This window comes from Ylistrum balloti, unplaced genomic scaffold (genome assembly GCF_031769215.1).
Source record: "Ylistrum balloti isolate Yb309-2 unplaced genomic scaffold, AGI_CSIRO_Ybal_v1 Utg370974, whole genome shotgun sequence".
Lineage (NCBI taxonomy): Eukaryota > Metazoa > Mollusca > Bivalvia > Pectinida > Pectinidae > Ylistrum > Ylistrum balloti.
In genome coordinates, this window is record NW_026782546.1 from 37730 (window position 1) to 45742 (window position 8013).

Sequence of the window (8013 nt, forward strand, 5' to 3'; positions counted from 1 at the left end):
TCTATAATTGCGAAAAAAAAGTCCAGGGTCAACTTAATGCCCTGACCCTAGTGTCTTGATTTTTATAGGGATTTTTATCAAACCTCGTGCAACAAAATAACAAAATCATGAGAATACCTTGAACAGGCTTGTGCTTCAAGGTCACTGATAATGTTTCTGAAAACCTGTCAAAGATGCTGAATCAGACATTCTTATTCACTGTTTGTTTTGTTTTTTTTATTAATTGATTGATATTGAGACATATGTTTCCTAATTTTACCTATGTAAGAGATACTCCTGTTTTGTCACTGTTTCACACAGCATTCACTAGACATTGTTAATTCATAATTTATGGATCAGTTTCAGATTAATGTTTTTATATCAGTGTTTCATCAAAACTATTATATCAAGAAGTCAGGTGGGCCATAGAGTGGCATGATGTTTTTATATATATTTGTATTAGTGTATTTTAGGTGTAGGTTCAACTATCTGCAACCACAACAATGGAGACAACATTCAAAGAAATCTCTGTTTTTTGTCCTTTTTATTTAAAGTAATTATCATAAAAGCCATCATAAATGTAACTTGAATAGTCTATTTTACAAAATATTATCAGTAACATTTTAAAGGATTATTCAGACTGATCTTAATCACTAGTTTATAAATACAAAATGTGTCTAATGATAAAAAGTTTGTTTAATGAATGGCTGTTTGTGTGTATAAATAAGCATAAGAGTGCGAATAAATAGATATTGAGAATGTTAATTATTATATCCAAACTTTGTTGTGTGCATATACTTGAATCACCTGTCTGTCTGCATTAGTTATAGGATATCTGTTGTACACAAATCTTGACAAAACTTTGTGAAGTGATTTCAATGAAGCTTCACATGAATACTGAGGACCATGTGTAAGTGTTAAATTTCACTCTATTTTTCTTTCCAGAATTTGGGTTCCTTTGGTAATGTGGTCACAGTCAACAGATTTTACTCTTAAAGATCCTAACTTATTCACATTTTAATCAATTTTATTTAACCATGGTAAAATGGTGTAAATCATGAACATGACAACACAGTGGAAGATTCTGAGGATTTAAATTGGGATGTTTCCCAATTAGGCTCAAAATTATGGTATAAAGATTTTAAGGGATGGCAAATATAAGAGTACTTTAACATTTTCAAAAGATGATCAGTTGCCATGGTTACAAAATGATGTCAAACTCTTAGTCTCCAGACGACAATTCTAGTCGCATAATGGTTTGTTAAATAGGTACTGAAGTGAAGTAAATGGTATAGGAGATGAATTAAAATATTGAGGTTTGCATTGATATAAAGAGGATGTGACTTCCTGGGTATGAATGTTGTGATCATAGATAGCATGGGTATGAAATAAGTTTGGTCCATATTTATCAGTTAATGGAATTATCAAGACTTTGTTAATGTTCTGTCTATGTGTCTTCTCTCTCCCTGTTCTATCTGTTTTCTTTCCTTTCTCTACCCTTTGTATATTATATGTTCATGTACAATATATGCTTATTTATACTATTAATTAAAGTATTGTCACAAGTCTATGAATCAGATCATTTTTGTTAATTCTGTAACTCTTTTATAAAGAATGTCTTAACAAGAATATGGGGATAATCACCAGTTGGATATAATGTGATGCATCTGCTGTAAGTACAGGAATTATTATCCCCCGCCCAACAATGTTGGCTGGGGCTGACTTAATAATGGCCATTGTAATGTGAAGCATTTCAATGTTTTCTTACTAATTAACTTATCACATTGATTCATTCATATAAACGGATATATAAACAAAATAGTAAGAAATAGGTGAAATGGTTCACTTTACCATGGCCCTGCCCCACCCTCGTTATTTTTTGGTTTTTTTTATGAATTGAGGAACAGAATTAAGTAAACTGATAAAAAATTAAGTGAAGAAACATCAATTGAAAATAAAAGACAAAGTGGCTTCACTTTACCATTGGGGGGTTCATTTGACCTTAATGGTAAAGTGAACTGCCGCAGTTCACGTCACCATTATGGTATTTTGACCCGGTTCATTTCCCCATGTTTCACAATACCATGCTACACTGGTTATGATTTGTTTTACTGGTAGAAACTTTCTTGCAATTTTACATATCTGACTATTAGATGCTGTATTGTATTTAATTAATGTGTATAAACCATTTTACTGCTTTGTCATACTTGAGCAATAATGGAATCATTGCTTGATCCAGCATCACTGAAATTAGGTGACAACTATTTGATCATAACCATTAGGTTAAAGAAGTGAATATAAAGGTATGATAAGCTGATTTTAATATTCACAGTACTGTGTTACTAAATTGTTATATGGATCACTTTTGATGGAACTTTAAACTTAATATAAACAATAAATGGTTTCAATACTTCAGTTTTCCATGTTGCTCACTCATGTATATCTTTTACAAATGAACATGAGCAGGGATCTTGATGACTATGTCCTTGTTGATACAGCAATGAGTTTGTTATTTTATGAAGAAGTGAAGCATTTTTCTGTCAAAAAGTAAAATTGAGCATACATTGAAAAAGGCTAGGCTATATATGAAGATGTGTTTCTACACTACTAAATCTCCAAAATGGAGAACATTCTAACTACAAAAGCTTTCACATATTTTCATGGCACCAAATCACAGTATTCTAGTCCACATGGCTAAAACAAGGTTTTGGTATTTTTGTTTTAGAAGTGTAATCACAATTTTCAAAAACCTTTTTATTTTGAGAATTATAATACCTTTATCAATGTTAACTAATTTTTATTCAGCTCAGTTTCTGAGAAACTATAACTTTATAATAATTACAGCAACCATTTATTGTCAGAGATCTAAAGCAAAGGTATTTATGTAATACATGTAAATGTACGATATACAAGTGTACTGTATAAAAACATTATTGAAATAGCAATACAATATTGTCTCCACTTAAACAATTCTGCATAAAATGAAGTCATGTAGGTATGTACCATCTTTAACATCACAACACAGGTTGAGTTTAAGATAAAAATTCAAAATTTTACTGCTTTTAAGGTAATTCAACCTAAAATGCAAATTAATTCCCCACCACAAATATGATTTTATGCAAAGTAGAACTAAAATAAATTTGAGGAGCAGTTGGTAAACATTTATTTTGTTTTAATTTCTGTAGTCACCACTGCTGAATCAAGGCAATTTGAAACCAGTGTAATGCTGTTGTATGTGCTGATTTCTCAGATACTTGACTCCAACAATTGCTAGTTTTTTCTCACAAAGGGATGATGGTATTCTGTCAATATGACTGACCAAGCTGTTATTTCCTTCATATGGTCTTAACATAGTTAATTTAAACATAGAAAAGCAGGGATATCTTATTTGCATATAAAAAGGGGTAATAACATAGTTGATTTAGTTAGTTCCTACGAGTACCATACAGAAACATTTCTTTTTTCATACAATTATTCATGCAGCTGTGTTTGAAATTTTTTTATTTTCAACTATAAAACAAAATATGTTGTTTTACATGAACCTCTGTCTAAATTGATAAAAATAACTTAAAATCAATGCAATTCCTTTATATCAGAGATGGAGAAGGATGATGGAAACATCTGTATGATGTAGTTCTGTTACATTAAACAGATGTAATTAGATGTGTGCCAAGACGTTACATTAAACAGATGTAATTAGATGTGTGCCAAGACGTTACATTAAACAGATGTAATTAGATGTGTGCCAAGACGTTACATTAAACAGATGTAATTAGATGTGTGCTACATTAAACAGATAATTAGATGTGTGCAGATGTAATTAGAAAGACGTTACATTAAACAGATGTAATTAGATGTGTGCCAAGACGTTACATTAAACAGATGTAATTAGATGTGTGCCAAGACGTTACATTAAACAGATGTAATTAGATGTGTGCCAAGACATTAGTCTGATATCAACATTTTTTATAAAAACACTGAAACAATTTTCTTTTTTTTTCAAATCCTATTTATTCATGTTACTGATGACAAAGTGTGGCTGAAGTGGCTAAAGTGGCCAAATCACAAGAGAACACAGAGTTGGACAGCAAGTATTTTGTAAATATATAATTTAGAGCATGGTATATCAATGTATATCTCTGTATTAAAAATAATCTTACAAATAATATTATTTACAAAACAAGATATTTTATACATAATATATAAATAACCTTATACAAAATTATATAGATAACTCTAGCAGGATTTCACAATACAATTTCTACCTTAACCAGTACATGCACAAATGTATGTTTTATGTAAATACACATAGCTGATAAAACTACTAAAGATATTCCAACACAAAATTTATTGGGTTTGAATATAAAACAATAACATCTTAAGGTGTTTTAGTGCCAAGCAATTACTCTAAGTATTAGCAATCAGTAATTAAACTTGATTGTTTAGGGCATCACAAATATAGCATATCCCAAAAACACTATTATTGGCCCCTATCGACTGTAAAGCTCATCACTACAATTTGACAGAGTGAAACAAAGGGAAATAACTCGGGGAGATGAGAATGTAAAACACCAGCCCATATCAACTCCTACAAGAAGCAAGGCAGACTATAAATCCAGCCATGTATGTATGTTCTGGGCAGGTCATTAGTCATTCTAATATAAAGCTGGGTTACAAAGATGGTCAGCCCACTGCCCCACTTACATAGTGGAACCTACAGCTGAAATAGGGGTAGCAAGGTTTTTGTTATGGTGCAAGAACATGCACATGAAAACATGTGCAACAGAAACTTTACAGATATTGAATCTATGGTATTGATAACTTACTCGCCTTGTAAAACAGTAAATCCCCAATATATTGTCTAACTTTCTCAACTTATAAAACAGTGCATCCCCAATATATTGTCTAACTTTCTCACCTTGTGAAACCGTAAATTCCCATGTATTGTCTATCTTTCTCAACTTATAAAAAAGTAAATCCCCAATATATTGTCTATCTTTCTCACCTTTTAAAACAGTAAATCCCAAATGTAATGGACTTTCTTACCTCATACATATTCAACAAAAAGCCTCTCTTAGCCCTCATTCAGTCTCAATGAAATTTACATTATATTATCTAAAACAAAACAATATATATGAAAGGATCTTTGGTAAATCTGACTATGTCCTGATTTTCTCTCAGTACTCCAGTTCCTTACACATTGCTGTTTGGATCCAGCAATATGTCCAGAGAACCAAGCTATAACCTCTGTCTCAAAGTAAGGTAGTCTGGGGCTTGTTACAGGTTAATCCCAAACAATTTGTTGGCATTACATTAGATGTTAGACTTTACAGCAGCTATGGGCTTATTACTAGATAAATACCCCATATTAATTCTATCAGGTAGAATACTGGAAAGGTACTGGATACTTGTTTTGGCATGCTAAAATTTTGGTAATCTGCAAATTTCAATTGTTTGGCAAATTGGTGAATTCATGAATTAAAAAAGTGAGAGAAAAATAAGTAAATAACACATTGGCCATCAGAGATGGGTTCTGCTCCCCAAAAAGAACAAAATTTAAGTATGAAAAATAACAAAGGGCAATATGAGAGTTATGATTCTTGATCACTGCCCTCATTCTCACTGAGATCTACCTACCTAGGAAGTTTTATGTTGATACCTCGTATAGTTTTAGTGTAATGCCATGGACACAATTTAAGCATGATAAATAACAAAGGGCAATAACTCCTAAATTATGTAAAATAGAGTGATGGTTCTGGTGCACTGCAATTCTCCTTGTTGAGATCTATCTACCTACAAAGTTTTATGTTGATACCTCTTGTAGTTTTTGCGTTATGCTTCGGACACAATTATGACAAACAGACAAAGCGACAACTATATGTTCTTCCTTTGGAGAGCTTAATACAAATAAAAAAAATAAAGAAATAAAAATGTAATTGAATAAAATGAATATACATATATCTGCAGTTAATCCTCTCTCAGTTACAAGAACATGAACATGAAACACTTACTATGTTACACAGGTTTTTGCTTAAATCTGTTTCTTTACAAAATGTTAAAACTTGTTACTTCCATGATTGTTATAAAATGTTTGATACAGTACAACCTCGATATCATTTAGCACCAAAGTTCTCCATCCTTCCCAGTTTCCATTTTTCTGTGCTTTTCATTATTTACACTATATCTCATGTTTACCCTATATCTGCTGCATAGATAGGATCTAATTTTTGAAAAAAGTGAAACTTACAACTGAGTAAAAATTGATCATTTGATATTCTAAAATAAAATAATGATAAGACAATGTTTATATACATAACTAGAAATGTGTATTTCTGAATATATTTGAAAATTTAACGTACAAAAAAAAAAAAAAAGAAAAAAAAAACCAAATAAATAAATAAGATAAAAATAAAGAATTTACAAAAGTCTCTATCTTCTTTATTTTTCTGTTAGAATAACTTTGCTAGCACTCCTTAATACTGGTACTTCTCTAGTAGTATTTCACACTTATTATGTAAGAAGTAACCTCATGGTTTTAAATACATGAAGATGTAACAATGAAATGGTAGCATTTATAATCCTTATTGCGACAAAGTACTAGCATACATCCCCAATTGTGATAAGGTAGCCTGCACGATCCGTAATTATGATAAGATGTACAAAGATTTTATTCCAACAAAGGAGGATTTTACAATCCTTTAACAGTCAGCAGCTCTGAGTGAAAAATACATCCTTAATTATGATAAGGTAGTATACATCCTTATTTATCTATGGTAAGGTACGGGGCAGATTGATAAGTTGTGAGCCGTGTATTGAAGTTAAGCAGGGATGTCCTTTTTCAGCTCTACTATTCCCTGACTATTTAACGCTGTGTACCAAATACTGGTGTCATTTGGTCAGTTTATGTCTAAGAGGTAGCACTCTAAAGTAAAGAAAGCAAGTGACTTTTGCAAAACGGACAAAATCGCTGAAAGAGCAGTGATTCAATATTTGCATCAGAAAGATTTAGCACCTAACGATATCCAAACTGATATGGTGGCAGCACTAGAAATGATGCCCCTTCATATGCTACTTTGAAAAGGTGGGTGGTAGAATTTAAGCATGGCAGGCAGAGCCTTAGGGATGACGCCCATCCTGGAAGGCCTGTCACTGTTACAGAAATGGTCAATAAAATCCATGATATTGTTATGGTTGACTGGTGACTTATAGAGAGAAATGTAGCCAATACAGTTGAGATTACACAGGAAAGAGTACATTCCATTCTTATGGAAAATCTCAGTTCTCAGTCCGTTAGGTACCATGACATCTGACAGTTGATCACAAGCACACCAGGTGGACTTTGTTGTGCCTAATGTGAAACTTTAGAAGCAACCCCTGCTTAATTTCTGCAGAGGTTTGTGACTTTGGATGAAATGTGCGTCCATCACTTCACCCTTGGGTGCAAAAAGCGAAAGTGATTGTAACCCCTGGACTATCGAGGATGATATTATTTATCATCAAGAGTAGAATATCTGACGCATTCTACCTTTAAATAAAAACTGATAACAGTCAAATATAACTAAATTCATGTGTGTAACAAACCAGTATTAATATTACTGCCTTATAAACAACATTAAATAATACCAATATCAAAGTATTTAAAAATCAAAGAGCTAAAAGGAAATGCTTTTGAAAGTAATATCAAAATGTCTAAAGGCACATTTTAAGTAAATATTTAGAATATTAACTCATTGACAAGGAAAGATGAAACTCTCAGCTGACTACGGTATAGAAAAAACATCTTCATGGTCACAATAAAACATCGGTCATCAGATCTACCACTAATTCTTTAAACACTGCCATTGCAAGTAAGGAAAGAAAACTACAGTCAAAGCAAGTTACTTTCACAAATAAACGTTTGTGACTGAAATACATAAACAAGTTAGGTGCTTGAGTATCCAGTTGGGATTGGCAAATTTACATTTCACTGTAACTGTCCCATTTTGGTTGCCTACTGAGTTTGAATTATACTGAAGAATGAGTTGTGAAAAAAAT